This window comes from Hylobates moloch, unplaced genomic scaffold (assembly GCF_009828535.3).
Source record: "Hylobates moloch isolate HMO894 unplaced genomic scaffold, HMol_V3 SCAFFOLD_15, whole genome shotgun sequence".
Classification (NCBI taxonomy): domain Eukaryota; kingdom Metazoa; phylum Chordata; class Mammalia; order Primates; family Hylobatidae; genus Hylobates; species Hylobates moloch.
Window position 1 is genome coordinate 77338226 of NW_026652290.1, and position 22883 is coordinate 77361108.

The 22883-nt window shown below is 46.9% G+C and overlaps 1 protein-coding gene and 1 non-coding gene across 2 annotated transcripts in view; both read right to left on the bottom strand.

Moving 5' to 3' along the window:
- Positions 1-22883, bottom strand: part of MSH2 (mutS homolog 2) — a 305392-nt gene that overhangs the window by 58924 nt on the left and 223585 nt on the right. The window lies entirely within an intron of this gene.
- LOC116484421 (small nucleolar RNA U3) lies at positions 16738-16952 on the bottom strand. The gene has a single exon (XR_004252579.1). It is a non-coding gene; the product is annotated as a small nucleolar RNA U3 (small nucleolar RNA).

Here is a 22883-nt window from a genome sequence, read left to right on the forward strand (position 1 = left end):
TATTTGGGAGGCTGAGGTGGGAGGATAGCTTGAACCCAGGAGGTCAAGGCTGCAATGAGCTAATTGTGCCATTGCACTCCAGCCTGGGCAACAGAGCAAGACCCTGTCTCAAAACCAAACCAAACCAAACCAAACCAAAACATCACTGACAGAGAAAAATATCAGGACTTTTGCAACAGGAATAATACCAAGGTATGCAGGGCTGCATACACAGACAATGAGTCAAATGACCACACAAGTTTCTTCATAGCAAGAAGGGGCTACCTCAGAGGCAAACTCAAGGGTGACAGTTCCCCTTGAGCCCCACAGTTCAAGAAGGAGGGACACCTCCCCTAGTTCCCAGGCTCTCAACTCCTCATGTGCTACATCCACCACTGTTTCAGCATTTATGCAGCCTAGACTTCCTCTAGCATGGCCCCTCACCCTCAGGGAGATGGCCCAGGAGCAAGGCAGAGCATGGCCAAATGCACAGAGAAGGGTCCACTCCGTGAGGGTCAGGGAGTCAAGAAAGGCTTTCCTGGGAGAGGCACTGGTATTGGCCTCCAAGGACAAGTTGGATTGCATGGGGAGAGACTGGCACAACAAAAGTTTTTTTTTTTTTTTTTCATGCCAACTACTTTGGTCAAACAAAACATTTTAGAAAAACATTTGATGAACTGTTATCTGCTAGGCAGTGTGCTAAGTACTTTATATAAGTTGTCTCATTGGTTCTCACAACACTCTGAGGTAGCAGCGATTCCTTTTTTACCAGTGAGGGAACAGAGGCCCAGAGGAGTTAAGTTTGTCCAAGGCCACACAGCTAGTAAGCAGTACAGCCAGGACTTGAAGCCCGGTCCCTGATGACACAGCTCATACTCTTAACACCTCAGTCAGATATAAGAGCGGCGGAGTGGACGTTCCATTCCTGCGCCCTAAACTTTTGTGAGTCCCCCAACAAGGGCACAGAGAGCTCTCTGGGCTGCAGGGCTGCTGAGAGGTGATGAAGGCCACACCTCAGCCTCCAGCCAGACCTGCACCTCCAGATCAGAGGCATTTGGGCAGCAGTCTTGTTGCTGAGCTTCCAGGAAAGTAGGTCCACAATTCCAAAGCAGGCCTTGCAGACATAAAGAGTTATTCTGCCATAAGAGGGTTCCATGGCCAGATGAACTCGGTGACACTAGTTTGAACAAAGCTCATTGGGTTTACTTCCCACAGGACTTCCCAGAACCTGCATCTGCTAATGGGCCTTGTCAATCTCCAAGAGGACATAGAATAGTGTATTTCCCTACCTCCTCCGACCACCAGAGCCCTTCAAGCCATGTCCTTTCCTTTGGAGTACTTATTTCTTTTGGTTCTGCCTTTGAGTGGTATGTCAACCCCCTTGATAATTACAGCCTGCTGTAGGGGTGCTGGGGTAGGAAGATCACTTTAAGGCCAGAACCTTAAAGGGAAACCAGGCCCCCTGGGGGGATGTCATGCTGGCAGCAGTGGCTGGAGAGAGGCCCTTGAGGGAAAGGTGGAACTCAAGGAACCAGAGACAGGACTACCTGGGGAGTCTCCTTCATTGCATCTCTCCTCCTGTCCCAGCACCCCTTCTCCAGCCTTCTGGTATCAGACCTCAATCAGCTCAGTCCTGAGGTGTGCTCACCAAACGTCGTATCTCCTAAACTGGGGGTCCCTTGGCCAGCAGCAGAAGGGCGCAGTCGTGGAGGCTACCTCCCTGCTCTAGCCCACTTGTGCACACCTTCCCTTCATTGTGGAACACCCTGCTGTGAGGAGCCACGCTTCAGAGAGGCCCTTACCTTTGCCATTTCGGAGGTATTTGCATATTTAAACTAAGCCGGAACCACGGACTGAGAGCCTTTGCCCCACAAGCAGAGCAGCAGCTGGAAGGAAGGAGAGGCGGTCCTTGCAGGTGCTCTCAAAAGCCCTCTTTACAGGCGACCAATGGTTTTCAAGCCACTAACACAGCCCTTCTCAACCTGACTGTACATAAGACACACTTGAGAATCTTTAAAAACGACCTCTGACCCTGTAACCACCTCGAATTAAATTAGAATCTCGGGTCCCAAGCATCAGTAATTTGCGAAATCTTCCCCAAGTGATTCTAATGTGCTGCCAGGGAGGCAAACTGCTGCTAGAGCCCAGCTCCTCAAAGTGCAGCCTGGGACCAGCAGCCCCCAGGTGTGGTTAGAAATGCCCCCCAGCCTAGTGAATCAGAGCCTGCATTTTAATGACCCCCCTTGACTCATATTCCCATTAGAGTTCTAGGGCCTTGTTACCATCACCTGTGTCAGCATCCAGCTGCAGTGGCAAGCGTGCTGGGCCACGCCCTAACCCTTTCTTGCCCCTTCCTACTGATAACCCCGGAAAGCTCGCTGGCCCTCGCTCTGTGCCTTGGCTTCCTTATCTGTTGTAAGGAACATGGCTGTGCTTTGGTCAAGGATAGGCCAAGGCAGGATGTTTACATCTCACGTGACTCAGCGTAGCCCGCAGGCATATAACTCCACTTGTTATCACAGCCATGTAGCTATAACATGGGAACGTCATCACTTGGCTCTATGCCACTATTGTCTGTAAAAGGTACAATTGCCCTGTTGACACTGTACAGGTGCGCTGGTTCCCAGAGAAAGAGAGAGAGCCAGAGATGTCCGTTTTTGCAGACGGACGGGGAAAGCCAGGACACAGCTTGGCCCCCTAGTGCCCAGAGAGTGAAAGAGTTAAGCTGCGGACCCCGAAGGCAGAGGAGGGCTGGTCACGCAGCTGTATGTGGGAGCTGCCAGCTCAAGCAGCCCAGACAAGCCAGACAGTGTGAGAAAGCTGCTGATGTGAGCTGCTGCTGAATAAAATCATTCACCTGCCTACAGTCCCCTGAATGTTCTTTCTGCTCATTCACCCACTCCTTCTGGACTTCAACATGACCTTTGGCATAGTCGTGAACCTGACATCTGTAATATGTAGATGTTGGACAAAATGAGTCCTAGCTCTGCCGTCACCACCACCATCATCATCACCTCTCATTGAGGGCCTACTATGTGCAGCCAGGCTCTGAACTAGGTCTGTCCATGCTCTGCCTGAGTCTCTTCAGCTGTCCAGTGGGGACACAGGCATGTCTTGCTCAGCACTGTCATCGTGCACAGAGCTCACGGCACTGAGGCTGAACCATGCAGCGTGAACTGTGCACCTCCCAGCCTGGCTCTTCTCCCTTCGCTACATCTTTCATTCCTCTTTTTTTTTTTTTTTTTTTGAACGGGGGGCCCCTCCTTCCCCCCGGCCGAAGTGAGGGGGGGCAACCCCGGCGCCTGCCAAGCTCCGCCTCCCGGGTTCACGCCATTCTCCTGCCTCAGCCTCTCCGAGTAGCTGGGACTACAGGCACCCACCACCACGCCCGGCTAATTTTTTTTTTTTTTTGTATTTTTAGTAGAGACGGGGTTTCACCGTGGTCTCGATCTCCTGACCTCGTGATCCGCCTGCCTCGGCCTCCCAAAGTGCTGGGATTACAAGCGTGAACCACCACGCCCGGCCTTCATTCCTCTCTTTAACATCTCGTGCTTCTACTGAAGGTCTTTGTTTCCCAGCAAATATTTTGCAAAGGACAAACAAACAGAGCATTATTTTATGGTTTAAAGGGACGACTGTGACAGCGTAAGGGCTGTGAATTTCAAGCGGATGTGGGAGCATGCTCTAGGTCTCACATCCACTTGAGACCCACCTCCCTGCCTTTAGCCCCACAGGAAAGAATGGTGGGAAGAAGGGATGGCCAGCATCCCCTAATGGTATGCCAATCGTGAGCAATAAGTGATGATGTCAGGACAGAGCCGCACAGAGGTCCTGATATAAAGATCTCAGTAGCCCTGATTCATGTAAAGCCCCCTCCCCCAGCATCCTTCAATAAGTAGGATAAGTTTATAATAACCCAGACCCCAAGGTGGTCATGCAAGCTGCTTGTAGACAGTTGCCCTTTTCTACCCTACATCCAATCCAGCTTCCATAGGATTGAAGATTCCTTCTCTAGAACTCTTTATGTGCACATTGTAAGCTGAAAAGGCCACCCACTTTTTTCCACCTCCCTGATAGTCAAGGTGCCAGCTATGATCCAGGCCTTACTTATCAGGGATCTGGGCAGGAGCGTTATTTATTTATTTATTTTTTTTTTTGAGACGGAGTTTCGCTCTGTCGCCCAGGCTGGAGTGCAGTGGCGCAATCTCGGCTCACTGCAAGCTCCGCCTCCCGGGTTCACGCCATTCTCCTGCCTCAGCCTCTCCGAGTAGCTGGGACTACAGGCGCCCGCCACCACGCCCGGCTAATTTTTTGTATTTTTAGTAGAGACGGGGTTTCACCGTGGTCTCGATCTCCTGACCTCGTGATCCGCCCGCCTCGGCCTCCCAAAGTGCTGGGATTACAAGCGTGAGCCACCGCGCCCGGCCGGAGCGTTATTAATTCTGGAGTAAGTAATATAAAAGAGCAGGCACAGAGGAGGCCCCTTAGGCCCACGAGGTGGCTGAGGGGGCAACGGGATGACAGTTTGCGGTGACAGGTCATCTGGCATTGACAGGTATCCAACATGGGAGGTGGCCAGGCTGCCCATGGTAAGATCCAGTGTCTGAAGCTGTGTGGTCCTCACCTCCTCATTCCTGGGGAGTGATCTGTGCTTCTGGCTGCCTTCTCTTCCCTTGGTTCCCACCTGATTTCTGAGCTTCATGCTTCAAATTTATGGCAATTCTGTGAGCTACCCACCCCCCCAAATACTTACTAGATTACTTTTTCTGCTTAAATGTGCTGAAACGAAGACTCTGATGGAAGCACACATTAACTGAGAAAGTGTAAGATAAAGCACTTTGTAAAGTACCCGGAAAATGTTTGTTGTCAATATCCAAGATCTCCCTCTAGGCAGAAAATCCTCACAGACACCTGCCCTCTCCACCTGGCCCTAGTAGCTCCACAGAAATCCTCCTCCACCCTGTAGGTCTGCAGGGCCAGGCCCCACAGATCTGTCCACCCTGCTCTATTAATAAATACAATGTGATTGCTACTAAGGGCATGGCTTGCAGTAAGCTCTGCAAGGGATTAACACACTGTCTCAGGAAGGGTGAGTGACTCGGCCCCGTCTCATGGAGCAGAGCTGGAGCTAGGACCCAGGCTTGCCATCCCCGGCACCAGTCCACCCTGAGGTGCCTCGACACAGACCTTGCACCAGGCAAGGCTTCAGCTTGTGGCAGGTTTAATAGCAGCATAAAAATTATATGGTCTTTTGAATCACATTAGAGTTAATGCGCCGCAATGATAACTACCACATCAAAGTGGGTTTCACATTTCCACCTTCATGCACTATCAAGCACGTATCATCTTAAAATAAACCAGCCAGGTCCTTGGAAGCTGTGCCATGTAGTCCAGGGCCTGAAAGCCCTGTGGCAGGGTGAGGGGAAGCCCAGATATGCCACTTCTAGCAATTATCCTTATAGATTTATTCCCACACGTGCATGACCTGAGCTTATACAGTTATTCATTGCCACAGGGAACATAGGGAAACAGTCTATGTATCCATCAGTAGGGGACTGGGTAATGCTCACACAGCAATAGATTATCAACTGGAGTATCAATGGATGTTTCTGCAGCTTAATACAAATATGGTCAGGCTGTGTTTGGCTGATATGGAAAGACCCTCAAATATATTGTGAGGTGAAAACAGCAAGTTACAAAACTAGGTATAGTAGCCGTCATTTATGCAAAGAAGAAGGGGAAAAGAAAATATATGACTGTACATATATCTCTGGAGAATACAAAATGCTGAAAGCTGAAATATTGGTGGTTTCTGGAGAGCTAAAACAGGTGGTTGAGAGACAGAAGTGGGAGGGAGAATTTTCACAGAATATCCTTTTGTTCCTTTTGAATCTGGAACTGTGAGAATGTAATACCTGTTCAAATAAAAATAAACGCACGTGATCATTTTGTGGGGTGTTTTTGGGGTTTTGTTTTGTTTTTGCAAGTGACATTTTAAAAAATAAAAAGTAAGAACAAAAAGACATGGATTTCAGATGGCCAGATTTCAGCCCTCAGTTTGAGGGATATTTGGGGAAATGGGGACCCACTTGGATTTGCAGGCTGCTGTCTTGTCAGCAAATGGGAGGGTCAAGAGCAAGAGTCCTTTCCAGAGCCAGGGGAGCCCCTTACACACCCAATTCCAGGTGGGCCAGAACCACCGGTGGGGCACTCAACTGATTGGCACCCTGCCCCAGAGGAAGAAGGGCTTCCACAGAGCCCTGCAGGACGCAGACAGAGGCACAGAAGCCCCCCTGCTAGGAGGACCATGCCTGCGACCCTCTCCTGTTTACACAGCTGCACAGGGCATGGCTGGTTCTCTATGAGCAGCAAGATAACCAGGAAGGCACCGGCCAGAAAATACCACCACACCTAATACTCTACCATGTGGGTGACGTCCTCTTTGGTTAGGGTGTTCCCCTGTCCTGAGACCCACTTTCAAAATATACACCCCTTGGCCATGGATGAAGGTGTATCCCACATACTATCTCTCCCAGTAGCTTATTAAATCTTTTCTCTCAGACAGGAGGAGTCCAGGTAACATGATAGCCCCTGCAGTGGGTTGAATCGTGGTCCTTCCAAAAATTATATCCGTCCAGAAACTCAGGATGTGATCGCAGTTAGAAATAGGGTCTCTGCAGATGCAGTAAGGATCTCAAGGTGGGAACAGCCTGGATTTGAGTGGGTTCTAAATCCAATGACAGACGGGTGCAGTGGCTCACACCTGTAATCCCAGCACTTCGTGAGGCTGAGGCGGGTGGATCACCTGAGGCCAGGAGCTTGAGACCAGCCTGGCTAACATGGCAAAACCCTGTTTCTACTAAAAACACAAAAATTAGCTGGGCAAGGTGGCATGCACCTGTAATCCCAGCTACTTGGGAGGCTGAGGCAGGAGAATCTCTTGAACCAGGGAGGCAGAGGTTGCAGTGAGCCGATATCATGCCACTGCACTCCAGCCTGGGGGATAGGGTGAGACTCTGTCTCAAAAAAAAGAAGGAAAAAAAAAAGACAGAGAGAGAGACAGGAAAGGAGACACAGAGAGTAAAGGCATGTGACGCTGGAGGAGACTGGAACGATGTACCTGCAGGCTAGGGAGCCCCAAGGATTGGTGGAGCCACCAGGAGCTAGAAGACGGGCATGGAAAGAACCAGACCTGCAGACACCTTAATTTTGAACCCCTGGTCTCCACGGCTGAGAGAAAATAAGTTTCTGTCATTGTGAGCCACCTAATCTGTGGTACTTTGTTATGGCAGCCCCAAAACCTTTGCTGAGGAATAAGAGGGGACTTGGGGCACTGAGGGTCACTTCAAGGACTTCGTAAATCAATTAAGGGCTGCCCCTGCTGCCGTGTGGCCCTCGGAAGGGAGTATAGGGTGTCCTGTTTGGTTGGAGAAAAATGCCCAGGGAAGGCTGGGCCACACTTGTGGTCTGGGGCGGCTCCTTCCCAGTTCCCTGCGCAAGAGCCTTCCCTGCAGTTGCCTAGGGAATGTTTTTCTCCACCGGGGAAGGTGTGCGTTTTTCTGCACCAAGAAAGGTGTGCAGCCCTGTCGCTAGGAAACAGGGAGCCGGGCCTGTGGGCTCCCAGCCTGGAGCAAGGCAGATGGTGACAAGATTAAATAGTGCCTTTCATTTCAACATAGGAAATGTTTTCAATTCTCCTCTCTTCATGTATCTAAAAAAAGGCAAGTGCGGAAACGTCCCACTGGAAATTTATTAACAAAAGCCCAGGCAGCCCAAAAAAGCCAACTTTTTTCTTTTCACACATCTCTCCAACCAGCCTACGGGCACTTTGAGTGGAGGGCCTTGCCCCATTGCCATGACGCTCCAGGCACCCCAGGGAGCCTCAGCCAATCCTCACAGCTACTCACAGAGGTAAGGCTGATTGCTATCCCATTTCATAGATGAGGAGACCAAGGCCTGCAAAACAAAGTAATTGGTTGGCAAGTTGAGAAGCTGGGATTTCAACCCATGAACAACAGTGCTATCCTTTGCTATACATGCCCTCATGATAATGTTTGTGAAAGTACTGGAAATGACGAGGACAGTACAAATCCAGAATCTCATCATGGTTAACAGGTCTCAGTCCATTCAGGCTGCTGTAAGAGAATACCATAGCCTGGGTAGCTTAGAAACAATAAAATTGATTTCTCACAGTTCTAGGCACTGCAAAGTCCAAGATCAAGGCACCAGCAGATTCAGTGTCTGGTGAGAGCCTGTAACCTAGTTCATAGATGGCTGTCTTTTCACTGTGTCCTCATGTGGTGGAGGGAGGTGAGGGAGCTCTCTGGGGTCTCTTCTATAGGGCCACCAATTTCATTCATGAGGGCTTTCCCTCATGACCTAATCACCTCCCAAAGGCCTCGCCTCAACAGCATCACCTTGGGAATTAGGTTTCAACATGTGAATTTGTGGGGGACACAAACAAACATCCAATCTATAGCATAACACAGGACAGTGAAGGGTGAGCACAGTGAAGAGGAGACAGCTTTGTTTTCACTGCAAATTAACTTCTGGCATGGAACTGAGTGGGCCAGGAGATATTAGACAGATGTGAAGATTAAGACACTGTAGGTCAGAGACCACCAGTTGGGTCAGTGTCTCCTGACTAGGCCATTTCTGGTACAGCTTCAGGCCCCACATGACCCAGTCTCCCAAGCTGCGCAGCCAATAGCAGTAACTGGCCAGAGCTAGCCAGGGCAAACACACTCCCTGGCACAGTCTTCTGACTATTATGTGCTTGTAGTAGAGTAGAGTGAAAAAGAACATTTCAGATCCCTAAGTTACCTGGAGTCAAGTGCCCAGATTGAAGCTGGGTCATTGGGAGAAAGGTGGGCAAAGACTAAGAAAGGGGGGAAGATTTGTGTTAGGTTTGAGATCCATCAGGTTGGAAGGCTGGAGGGAGGAGGAGCTGGTTAGACATGTTCACAGATATGCCCTATTTTTCCCCAAACCTTACCTCCCTCAGTCCTAAAATAAGTACTATCTACAAGTGAATCATTCAAATAACAATAATCCCTTTGGTGTTTAAAACTTCTCTCCTATCCAAGTGGTTTCATAGCCATTGTCTCATGTGATGCTCAGCTCAGTTCCAAGAGGTGAACACAGCAAGTGCTACTCCTCCATTCTGACCATGGAGAAAGTGAGTTTCAATCCATCTTATCCCAGCCTCCAGGTCCCAGTCTTTTGGGGGTAGTGTCAATTCTTCATTTGTAGTAACACTTAAAACTCTGCCTCCTTTTCTATTCTTTTTTTTTTTTTCCTTTTTGAGACAGAGTCTAACTTTGTCACCAAGGCTGGAGTGCAGTGACATGATCTCAGCTCACTGCAACCTCCACCTTCCAGGTTGAAGCGATTCTCATGCCTCACGCTGCCTAGTAGCTGGAACTACAGGCGCCCACCACCACGCTCAGCTGATTTTTATAGTTTTAGTAGAGATGGGGTTTCAACATGTTGGCCAGGCTGGTCTTGAATTCCTGGCCTTGAGTGACCAGCCCACCTCGGCCTCCCGAAGTGTTGGGATTACAGGCATGAGCCACCACGCCCCACTCCTTTTCCATTCTTAATTCCAGTATCTTAATTCAGCTTCTCATAAGGTCAAGGCTCATGCCCCTGCCTTTAGTCTCTCCCCAGGCTGAGGTGTCTATATGCTGTCCCTAGATTATGCTTCCTGAAGCACCACTTTCATCATCATGACCATTGTAGCACTCATCATTGATCCTTAACAACCCATCAAAACCGAATGCCACTGCCTGGCTTCCAAAGCCCTCTTAATTTTGATGTCACCCAACTCCATTTTGTTATTACCTTTACTTTACTACATGCACTTGCTGCTCCAGCCATTCCACTCTCCTCTCTGATTAACAATTCACGATGCCCGTTGCTGCCTCTATGCCTTTGCTCATGCTGTGCTCCCTCCTGGCCTGACTTCCCTTCATCCATGGACAACTCTCCAGTTGATACTTATCCTTCAGGATACAGAGCAAGTCAACCTCTTTCATTAAACCAATCCTAGTTATCCCAGAGACTGTTCCCTCCTCTGAATTCATACTTACATACAGAGCACGACACCTGAGCCCTTGGTTGCCAGCTTCTAGGATGGCTCCCCAGTGATCTTCACCTCATGGTCCTCATACCACTGTATAGGCCTCTCCCTCATTGAGTAGAGTCGATCTGTGTAACCAACAGGACGTTGCAGAAATGACATAGTGCGAATTGAATTCCAAGGCTAGGTCATATAAGACACTGTGATTTCTAGTTTGTGCTTTCTTGGATTGCCTGCTCTGGAGGAATATAGCCACCATGTCAGGAGGACACTTAGCCCTATGGAGTTCTTGTGATGAACTGAGGCTGCTAGGCAGCAACCAGCACTAACTTGGCAGGCATGTGAGTGAACCATCTCGGAAGTGGATGTTCCCCACCCCCAACGCGATGCCTTCTGCTATGTTATGATGCAGCAAGAAGGCACTTGCCAGATGTAAGCCCCTTAACCTTGGACTTCCCAGCCTCCAGAACAGTATTATAATAAATCTCTGTTCTTTATAAATTACCCAGTCTCAGGCATTCTGTTACAGTAGCACAAAATGGACTAAGACATACCCCTTCCTGTGACCAATAACCCCACCTCTACTTCTCAGCAACTCCCACTGGTTCCAAGTGGTCCTGTTAACATCTGCTAGCAGCTGTGCCTGACTTCTGTGTGCCCCACGAGGCAGGTAAGAATATCCATTGTTAGGCCAGGCATGGTGGCTCATGCCTGTAATCCCAACACTTTGGGAGGCCGAGGCAGGTGGATCACTTGAGGTCAGGAGTTCAAGACCAGCCTGACCAACGTGGTGAAACCCCATCTCTACTAAAAATACAAAATTAGCCGGGTGTGGTGGCACAGGCCTGTAATCCCAGCTACTTGGGAAGCTGAGGTAGCAGAATCACTTGAACCCAGAAGGTAGACATTGCAGTGTGCCAAGATCATGTCATTGCACTCCAGCCTAGGCAACAAGAGTGAAACTCCATCTCAAAAAGAAAAAAAAAACAAAAAAAGAATATCCATTGTTGCTCACTGCTGTGTGGCCAAGGCTAAGCCCAATGCCTAGGGCAGAGTAGGTCCTCAATTAATATTGGATGAATGAATGAATGCACAGTGATTAAGTGGCTATATATCTTCTCTGGGCTTCTGAAGGCTAGGAAGTTCAAGAGTGAGGGGCTGTCATCTGGCAAGGGCCTTCTTTCTGCACCAACCCATGGTGAAAAGCAGAAGGTCAAGAGAAGGCAAGAGAGTGAATCCCTAGACTCAAGCCCTTTTTATTTATTTATTTTTATTTATTTTATTTATTTATTTATTTTGAGATGGAGTCTCGCTCTGTCGCCCTGGCTGGAGTGCAGTGGCGCAATCTTGGCTCACTGCAAACTCTGCCTCCCAGGTTCACGCCATTCTCCTGCCTCAGCGTCTCCGAGTAGCTGGGACTACAGGCGCCCACAACCACGCCCGGCTAATTCTTTGTATTTTTAGTAGAGATGGGGTTTCACTGTGTTAGCCAGGATGGTCTTGATCTCCTGACCTCATGATCTGCCTGCCTCAGCTTCCCAAAGTGCTGGGATCACAGGTGTGAGCCACCACGCCCGGCCTATCTATCTATTTATTTATTTATTTATTTATTATTTTTTGAGATGGAGTCTTGCTCTGTCGCTCAGGTTGGAGTGCAATGGCGTGATCTTGGCTCACTGCAACCTCTGCCTCCCAGGTTCAAGCAATTCTCCTGCCTCAGCCTCCCGAGCAGCTGGGATTACAGGCAACTGCCACCAGCCTGACTAATTTTTGTATTTTTAGTAGAGACAGAATTTGACCATGTTGGCCAGGCTGGTCTCGAACTCCTGATATTAAGTGATCTATCCGCCTCAGCCTCCCAAAGTGCTGGGATTACAGGCGTGAGCTATCGCGCCCAGCTCAAGCCCTTTTTATAATCAACATTAATCCATTCATGAGAAATCCTCATGACCTAAACACATCCCCCTTAGGCCCCACCTCCCAAAATATGGGGATTAAGTTTCCAACATATGATTTTTGGGAGACACATTCAAACCATAGCGTTTCCGCAGGCCTTTACAAAGCCAGTAGGTCCAGTGCATGGCGCCCATAAAAAGGCACAGTGACACCTGAGGCAGCTTTTCCAAAGCCATCCAGGGTAGAGGGGAAGGCACCTGGCCGTGGGAACTTCCATGTTGCCACAAAAGCCCTTGGGAGTCATCCTGACATGCTGCAATGGTGAGCACGTAGTGCTGGGCTCAGCATGGCAGATATCCACCTGCAACCTGGGCACTAAATATAGCCCATAACAAAGCCTTCTTTGCCTGGAACCTGCAGAGTTGGCATATTTGGCTGGAATTGCTACAGAGAGCAGCTCTGTTAAAACGAATTGAGAACTGGCTTCTCCCCATAATTCTAGGATGCTGAGATTCATAATTAGACAACGGATCTTTCCTGCCAGCAACACAACATTGCCGGCCTTAGTCACTGATGAATCCTCCAGGTTGGTTGCTTCAGGTGTTGAGGAGAGGCCTGGTGTAGGTGTCCAGAGAATACTCGCATTTTCCAGTGTCCCAACGAAGTAGGATTTTTCTCCCCAGTGTTCTGTTCCTTAGTTATGGACTGACTGTGTCCTCCCACTGGGATACATATGTTGAAGCCCTAACCCCCAGGGTGACTGTAATTGGAGATAGGGCCTCTAAGGAAGTAATTAAGGTTAAATGAGGTTCTAAGGTGGGGCTGTGATCTGATAGGATTCGTGTCCTTATGAGACCAGAGAGTTCACTCTGTCTCCTCACTTGCACAAGAAAGAGGCTAGATGAGCGCACAACATGATGGTGGCTGCCTACAAGCGAAGAGGAGAGGCCTCATCATAATAAATACTACCTTGCTGGCACCTTGGTCTTGGACTTCTAGCCTCCATAACTGTGAGAAGTAAATTTCTGTTGGTTAAGCCAACAGACTGTGGTATTTTGTTATGTCTGAGCTGACAAATATACTTAGCACCTTGCTTCTCTGGTCTTTGAACCAGCATTACCAAGCCCAACTCCCGGCTTACCCAACCAGAGTCTGCATGGCAACAAGATGCCCAGATGATTCAGAAGCACTGCTTATGAAAATGTGTTGGGCTCCTGGGAGGGTCTGATTGGGCTAGCAGTCATTTACTCTTCAGTGTGAATCAGGGAGCCTAAGCAGAGGTGCTGAACACTTCAGGCTGGGAAAAGAGAACACTGGAGAACTAAAAATAGCTGGCCTTTCAGCTTTGCTAAAGAGGAGTCTTGCATGACTCGACTTATGGGTAGTCCAGGGCTCTGAACTCAGTTGGTCTAGCTGTGTATATATGGTGGTGGGGAAGTCTTTTAACGTCCTTCAGTTGATATAGGGATATGATTTGTCCCAAAGGAGGGGTAGTGATGCATCCTGCATTGTTGAAGAACTGATAACAGATTTAGACTTCTCTACTTTTCATATCCACATGCCTTGGGTGACTGTTGGCTCTGGAGAATTTAATTCCATTTACCAACTCTAATCAACTGGTAATGGCCACTTGGAATGCTGCGCTGAGAAAGAGCCTAAGGCCTCCACTGGTATCAGTGAAAAATAGGACCTTGATGAATTAGCAATGTTGGCCAAGAGCATGGGATGAGGGTAGGGGGACTACCTGGTATCTGTTAATTCCACTCTGGGGCAAAAGGCACTTACAATTGGTACATGAAATAATTAACCAAGTAATTAAGTCTGATTCTGCCTGCTATAATCATTTTTTTATTTGCCATTTTTTGTCATCTATTTATATAAATAACATTCCTGACTTTACTCATAAAGGAAAAGTAAGCAAAAAATAACTAGAAAAAACCGTGGAAAAGAAGAGTAAGTAGAGGGAATTAGCCCAACCAGAGAGTACCATAATTCACTGATTCTGTCTCCTGTTTGTTGTTGTTGTTGTTGCTTTCACAATTAAACATCTCTGAAATTGAGGTGTGTCTTACATCCCTGTCATCGAGGTGACAGTCATGACGCAGTTGTCCTCACCTGTCCATATACACAGCACTAGCCAAGATTGTTGGAAGCTTGGAAGAAGCCCTGGAGACAATCGTAGGGCACTCTTTTAAAAAATGCTGTACCTTCAAATGAGCCCTCTTGAAGGCACAGAGAACAATGTTGTTTGGAAAAACAAGAACATCAATGGTCAGAATCAAAATAAGATTCAGAAGAGATAAGCTCTGAATATGAGGAAATTTTAGGACTACTGTCAATTCAAATTTTGCTTATATTTTTAGGTTTTTGTTTTTTGTTTTCAGCAGAGCCTTGCTCTGTCGCCCAGGCTGGAGTGCAGTGGTGCAATCTCAGCTCGCTGCCACCTCCGCCTCCCACACTCAAGCGGTCCTCATGCCTCAACCTCAGCTGGGATTGCAGGTGCGCACCACCAGCCGGGCTAATTTTTGTATTTTCAGTAGATTACATCTGGGATTACAGGTGTGAGTCACTGTGTCCAGCTTCATTTTGCTTACATGTTTAAATGTATGTCCAAGTGTCATATATGATAAACTTCTACATCTACGTGAGTCTAAAACTTATGTAAGTCTTATAGAAGTTTAAGTCTATAGGTTTATATACAGTTATTCAAAGAAGGTGCATTGGTAGAGACAGGAGTCCTGCTGTGTGTTCAAGGAACAGAAGGAAGACCAGAGTGCCCAGCAAGAGTGGATTCATGGAAGAGGTAAAGATCCAAGAGTTAGCTGGGGACCATGTCAGGTAGGTTTTAGGGGCTTCTGTGGGACTTTGGGAACCACTGCAGGTTTTGCACAGAGGAGGACATGATCAGACTTACATTTTAAAAGCATCGCTCTGGCTGATGAGGGGAGAGTGGACCTGGGGTCAGGGGGTGAAATAAGGGATGCCATAGAAAGATGGGTTAGGAAGCTATTTCCATAGCCCGGGGAAAGACAGATGATGGGACAGGGAGCTGGTTCAACTCTGGGTCTATGTGAGAACTGAGCTGACAGGGCTTAATAGGAGTGGATGTCGCAAAGAAGAGAGGAGTCGGCCGGGTGCAGTGGCTCACGCCTGTAATCCCAACACATTGGAAGCCTAAGACTGGCTGATCACCTGAGGTCAGGCGTTCTAGACCAGCCTGGCCAACATGGCGAAACCCCGTCTGTACTAAAAATACAAAAATTAGCCATGCATGGTGGCAGGTGCCTGCAATCCCAGCTACTCGGGAGGCTGAGGCAGGAGAATTGCTTGAACCTGGGAAGTGGAGGTTGCAGTGAGCTGAGACTACGCCATTGCCCTCCAGCCTGGGTGACAAGAGCGAAACTCTGTCTCAAAAAAAAAAAAAAAAAGAGAGAGAGAGGAGTCATCAAAGACATGGAGTTTTGAGCTATAGAGAGAAGGGAGCTACTGTTTCCTGAGAATGTTGTGGCGGCAGCAGGTTCTGGGGAGCAGCAGGAGTTTGGGTTAGGAAGTGTTATTTTCAAAACGCAGATTAAGCTTCCAAGTGGAGCCCCTGAGAGGACAGTGGCTCCATGAGTCTGTAGTTCAGGAGAGGGTGCCAGGCTAGAGATACAAATGCCACATTAGTTTCAGCCCAAGCTGATATGGAAGCCCTGAAGCCGATGAAACCAGCGTGGGACAAGAGAAGGAAAATGAGTCATGATAGAACAGGAGGGGACCCCACGACAAAGAGGAGGGGAGGGGAAGGCAGGAGGTGCCAGAAAAGGAGGCTGAGAAGGAATGGCCAGAGACATAGGGGAGATCCATGTACCAGAACAGAAATCCCAGAAATAGGCCCAAATGCAGAAGTTATAGGAATATAATGTGCACGAAAGGCAGCATTTCAAACCAGGAAGGAAAGAGGAATGATTCAATATATGGGGTTGCCCTCTGGTAAAAAAATGAAGTTGGATTAGTATATGTTTCAAATGTGTCCAGTATCTAAATGTATAAATAAACAAAATTTAAAAGCACGTACTAGAAGAAAGCATAAGGAAATGAATTTTAGTAATCTTTTGTTGGTGTAAAACAACCTAGAAAGCTATAAAACAGTGGTACATTATAACATAATAAAGACTATCTGCATGGCAAACTATCTTCAAAAAAGTCAATAGACAAGTGACAAATTGGGAAAAATATTTACGACTCATATAGGGCTAAGTGCTATCACATTTAGAGGTTCTAAATCAACAATGATCATGATAATAACAAGAATAAAAGAACAATAAGCCAATAAAAACATGGGTAAAGATTGTGCACCAACCACTCAAGGAAAGAGAAATACAACCAGCTTTAAGTCTCTGAAAAGATGCTCAAACTCACTCACAGTAAGAGAAATGCAAATTAAGGCCGGGCGCGGTGGCTCACGCTTGTAATCCCAGCACTTTGGGAGGCCGAGGCGGGCGGATCCGGAGGTCAGGATATCGAGACCACGGTGAAACCCCGTCTCTACTAAAAATACAAAAAATTAGCCGGGCGTGGTGGCGGGCGCCTGTAGTCCCAGCTACTTGGAGAGGCTGAGGCAGGAGAATGGCGTGAACCCGGGAGGCGGAGCTTGCAGTGAGCCGAGATTGCGCCAGTGCACTCCAGCCTGGGCGACAGAGCGAGACTCCATCTCAAAAAAAAAAAAAAGAGAAATGCAAATTAAAACTACACAAGAAAGCAGCTTTCACCAACAGATTTTTTTTTTTTAAAGAAGGGAAATCACTCAGGCTGCATCTTCTCCATCTTACTCTGCTGGAGGGAAATGAATGCCTATCAATGCCAAATGGCAATTGCAAAGCAACACCAAGACCAGCTTCACGTTCAGGAGAGAAGGTGCCTCCTCCTGGTGGCTTCCAGTGCTCTACCTGCGCAGAGAAACTTCTCTAGTTTCTTCTAGAACTTCTATAGAAATGATCCCTGAAAGTACAGTCTTCAACTGAAGTGTTGTTTTTTTTTTAAATTAGGGTCTTATAAAACATTGTGTTGAGGAGAGTAAGGCTTCTCGTTCACTCCAGGTGGGGGCTTATGTAAATTGTAAAATCTCTGTGGAGGGCAATTTGGGCAACATCCATCAAAATTATAAATGGGCCAGGTGAGATGGCTCACACTTGTAATCCCAGCACTTCGTGTTTTTCTTTCTTTCTTTTATTTTCTTTCTTTTTTTTTTTTGAGATGGAATCTTGCTTTGTCACCCAGGCTGGAGTGCAGTGGTGAGATTTCTGCTCACTGCAACCTCCCCTCCCAGGTTCAAGCTATTCTCATGCCTCAGCCTCCCAAGTAGCTGGGATTACAGGCACACGCCACTGTGCCTGGCTTTTTTATATTTTTAATAGAGACAGGATTTCACCACGTTGGCCAGACTGGTCTCAAACTCCTGGCTTCAAGTGATCCGCCCACCTCAGCCTCCCAAAATGCTGGAATTACAGCCTTGAACCACCTGCCTGGCCTAATCTCTGCAGCTTGGGAGACCAAAACCAGAGGATATCTTGAGCCCAGGAGTTTGAGACCAGTCTGGGCAACATAGAGAGACCCCCATCTCTACAAAAAATTTTAAAGTTAGCTGAGCATGATGGTGCATGCCTGTGGTCCCAGCTATTTGGGAGACTGAGGAGGGAGGATCTCTCCAGAGTTTGAGGAAGCAGTGAGCCATGATTGTGCCACTGCATTCCAGCCTGGGCAACAGAGAAAGACCCTGTCTCCAGAAACAAAATTACAAATCGACAGGCCTTTTGATGCAGCATTTCTCCTTCTAGTAATTTACCTACCCAGGTAAGTAAATGACACATGTATCAGGTTATTTGTTTTAGGATTTTGTTTGTTTTTTAATAAATTCTATTTTGAAAAATCTGAAACTTACAGAAAAGTTGCAAGTATGGTTCAAATAACTTTTTTTTCCCTGAATTATTTGAGAGTAAATTGCTGACTTCATACTCCTCACTGGGTAAATACTTTAGTGTATATTTCTTCCAAATAAGGATATTCTCCTTTACAACCAAAACACAGCCATTAAAATCAGAAAACTAACAAATATGGTAAAGGAGAAAACTAGAATAAAACCTGGGATGTTGAATTGGAATTGCGGCTACGGGTGTGAACTCATGATTTCCCATATGCAGTGAGATAGAAAGAAATGTAGATATAAATGTGTGTGTGCACATGTGTGTTCCCCAGCTCCGTCCCCTAAGAACACCTCGAAACAGTGACACCCTAATAGCAGTGAGCACATCTAGGGACCAGGTCTTGGTTTTTGAATACCATTTTTCATAAAAGGAATGAGAGCTCCTTGGAGAAATGGCTGATTCCAGGGCTGGATCAAGACAAGTATAAGGTGAGCCCAGAACCTTTCTTTAAGATTATGATGATGTTTTGAAGCTATTACTAGTTCATTCAGTTCTTCACCAGTATTAAAATTATTTTTCCCAGCACTTTGGGAAGCCGAGGTGGGAGGATTGCTTGAGTCCAGGAGTTTGAGACCAGCCTGGGCAACACAGAAAGAACTCCATCTCTTTAAAAAATATGAAATAAATAAAATACACTGTTTTTTAAAAATAACAACACTTAACCATAAACTTAGTGTTTACTATATGTTAGGCACTTTTTGACATTATTTTGATTAATCCTTACAATAACTTTAAGAAGTAGATTATCCTACCTTATATGTAAGAAAACTGAGGCTTACCAGTAACTTGACCTAGTGTAGTTGACCCATCTTGGGTTCCCCACCTGCCTCACGCTGATTTCCCTTTCCCGGCTGTGTACCCCATCCTCTGGCGTCCCTGGCAGCCTGCCCTGTACCATGCAACTGTACCCTGTAGCCTTAGCTGGTTGGCCAATGAAGGATTTTTTTTTTTTTTTTTGAGGCAGAGTTTTGTTCTTGTTGCTTAGGCCGGAGTGCAGTGGCAAAGTCTCGGCTCACTACAACCTCTGCCTTTTGGGTTCAAGTGATTCTCCTGCCTCAGCCCCCCGAGTAGTTGGGATTACAGGCACCTGCCACCACTCCCGGCTAATTTTTGTATTTTTATTAGAGACAGAGTTTCACCATGTTGGCCAGGCTGGTCTCGAACTCCTGACCTCAGGTGATCCACCCGCTTCGGCCTCCCAAAGTGCTGGGATTACAGGTGTGAGCCACTGTGCCTGGCTCGACCAAGGATTTTGATGCTTGAACCAAGCTGGGTCAAACAGTCTTGAGACAGATGAAAATGTAAGACTTAAACTAGAGACCGGGCACAGTGGCTCACACCTGTAATCCCAGCACTTTGGGAGGCCAAAGGGGGTGGATCACCTGAGGTCAGGAGTTCGAGACTAGCCTGACCAACATGGTGAAACCCCGTCTCTGCTAAAAATACAAGATTAGCTGGGCGTGGTGGCGCATGCCTGTAATCCCAGCTACTCAGGAGGCTGAGGCAGGAGAATCACTTGAACCCAGGAGGCAAAGGTTGCGGTGAGCTGAGATTGTTCCATTGCACTTCAGCCTCGGCAACAAAAGCGAACCTCTGTCTCAAAAAAAAAAAAAAAGACTTAAAACTAAAGAATGAGAGAGAGACACAGAAATCATTAAGGTTGAGAAAGGTTAGTAGCAACACTCTGGAAAAAAGGCTGCTGACTCCTACTGCTGAGTCATGCTTGTCAACCCTTCCATGTGATCTGTAATAGTTTTATGTGTTAACTTGACTGGGCTATGAGATAGCTGGTAAAACATTATTTCTGGGTGTGTCTGTGAGAGTGTTTCCAGAAGAGATTAGCATTTGAATTGGTAGACTGACGAAGGAAGATTGTCCTCACCAATGCAGGTGGGCACAATCAAATCTGCTGAGGGCCTGAATGGAATAAAAAAGCAGGGGAACTGTATATTTTCTTGCTGTCTGAGCTGAGACATCCAGGTTTTCCTGCTCTTGGGTATCTGTGCTCCTGGTTCTTGGACTTTCTGACTCAGACTAGATCTTATATCCTATCCATCCCCTTCACCTCCCACTCCCACTCCCTAATTCTTCAGCTTCAGGGTTTGGACTGGAATTGCACCACTGGCTTTCCTGGGCCTCCAGCTTTCAGATGGCAGATCGTGAGATTTCTCAGCCTTCATAATTGTGTGTGCCAATCCCTCCTGGTAAATCAATCTCTCTCTCTCTCTCTCTCTCTCTCTCTCTCTATATATATATATATATATACAGAAATATAAATATATATATAAACAGAAATATAAATACATATATATATAAACAGAATCCATAGGATAGATATATACATATATATATATGTGTATATATCCATCCTATGGATTCTGTTTTTCTGAAGAACTCTGACTGATACATTCTAATAAATTCACCCTTTTTGGCTTAAGCTCGCCAGAATCCATTTCTATTTTTAGTAACCAAAGTAGCCTTAATGAATAAGCAAGAATCATACATGGTAGAGATGGGATTTGAACTTTGGACTCCAAAGTCCTGTTCTTTTTCAGTATACTACACCATCACTACTGGGAACCGTTTATTCACACTAACAAGTATACATATCCAATATCCACAGCTCTCTATTCTAACAAAGCTTCTAATGGATCATTCCAGCCCCAAATCAGTGTGGTCCTTCTGTTGGAGAGATCATATGAAGAAGCCACTGGGAGAGTGAGCCCTGTGGTGACACAGAGAGGCCCAGCCATCCCAGTGTCCCAGGTGAGATGTTCCTGCCATGATGGCAGATGTGTGAGTGAAGCCATATTGAATGTTTCTGCCCCAGATGCCATTTCACCGTGAACACCTGACAGGCAAGACCAGCAGAAGAACCATCCCGCTAAGCCCCAGGCAACTCACAGAATTACAAGAAATAAGACGGCTGTTGTTTTAAACCACTAAGTTTTGGGATGGTTTGTTTTGCAGCAAAAGATAACGAAAATTGATGGCTTCTTTGGAAAGGTGGCATGTGAGATTAGAACTAAAAGACTGAGGGGAGGGGGCACTGGGGGATGGCAAATCAAGGCAGAGGTGTCAGGAAGGAGCTCGGTACATTTGAGGAGCTGAAAAGGCCAGTGTGGCTCCAGTGCAGAGCAGTGGGGAGGGTGGTACCAAATGAGGGGAGAGAGATTATGCAGGACCCTGTGCATCTCAGAAGGATCCTGGACTTTATCTAACTGCAACAGACACCATTGAAGGAATTTTTGTTTTTAAATTTTTTGTAGAGAAGAAGTCTCACTATGTTGCCCAGGCTGGTCTTGAGCTCCTGGACTCAAATGATCCTCCCATCTCAGCCTTCCAAAGTGCTGGATTACAGATGTGAGCCACCATGCCCAGCCCATTGAAGGGTTTTAAGCAGGGGAATGACATGGTCAGATGTTGAGTTTTCAGGTGTCTCTCTGGCTGTTGGGTGGGAGGACGGCAGGTAACATGGAAGCAGGAAGAGTAGTTAGAGGGCATTTGTAATAGTCCCCATGAGAGATGATGGCAGCTTCAATGAGGGTGGTGGATATGAAGGTGGAGAGGAATAGAGGAGCTCAATGAATATTTTGGAGGTGGAATAAACAGAACTTCGTGATGGATTGGATGTGAGGTATGAATGAGAAGGAAATGCCAGGAATGACACCCAGATTCCTGACTTGACAACTGGGTGGAGGCTGGTGCCATTTACTGAGATGGAGAAAATGGTGGGAGGATAAGATTTGGGTTAGGGGGTTCAGATCAAGGGTTCACTTTTACACATATGAAGTTGGAGATGTCAGGGAGACAGCAAGTGGAGACATGAGTAGGCAGCTGAATATCCAAGCTCTCATTTTAGAAAAGTGATCTGGGCTAGGCATGTACACTTGAGAGTCATCAGCCTAAAGATGATATTTAAAGCCGTGAGAAGAAATGAGATTGCCTAGAGAGAGAGGAAGAAGAGAAAAGAGTCTCCGCTAACATTAATGCCTGGTAGAGGAGGGAACCCTGGCAAATCCTGAACATCATAGGACTTCCCTTAAGAGCCACAGGAAGCAAGTTCAAGGTGCTTCTACCTAACAGCTCTTTGGATATTTGATGACAAGGGGTCGTGTCCACCTCTAGATTATGCCTTCCAAGTTCCCTCTGTCTTTCCTTGTAAGGCATAATTTAAAGTTCTTCACCATGTGGGTCACTCTCCTCTTAAAGTTCCTTTCTTGAAGTGAGTGTAATGCTCCAGCCCCAGGTAGAAAGGGACCAGCTGAGCCATTTATCACTATCCCTGTTAGTGATAAATACTAAACAGGAGGCAGAATCAGGACAGGGAGGACAGATGAGCCCCACTCAGTTGTTGCTAAGAGATTTTTCATTGCTTTTCCCATCCATAGGAAAGGGCTAAGGATTTCAGAGAAAGCCTCATAAACAATTGAATGAGCTCAGGCACTCTGTTACTGCCTGACAGCCTCAGTGGCAGAGACCTAGACTGTTTCCCAGAGGAAAAAATAAATAGTGTAAAACTTTCAAGATGCGCGTGTCAAAGGGCTGCTTGCCTGCTTTATGGTGAGAGCTCAAGATGGATGGTTTGGGAACAGCCGAAACCTATAAACACAGAGCAGAAAAGTTCTCTATCTTTTGCTCATTTATTCCACGAACTTTTTCATTGCTGAGATGCCAAGGCCTAAATAAATATGCAAGCTATGCCATTGTTCCGCTCTGAGTGCCGGCTGGAATAGGAGACCTACATTCTTCATTAATGCTGTTCAGAGTCACAGGATGAATGTTCTGCTTTGGTTACTGCACATGGTGCCCAGAAATCTAAGGAACAAAAAACATATATGTGTGTGTCTCATGTGCACATTCACATACACACACACACACACACACACACACACCCCATGTACATATCCTAAGCCTTCCGGATGTGGAGTTTGAAAACATGTGCTCAATATTACTCTGGCGAG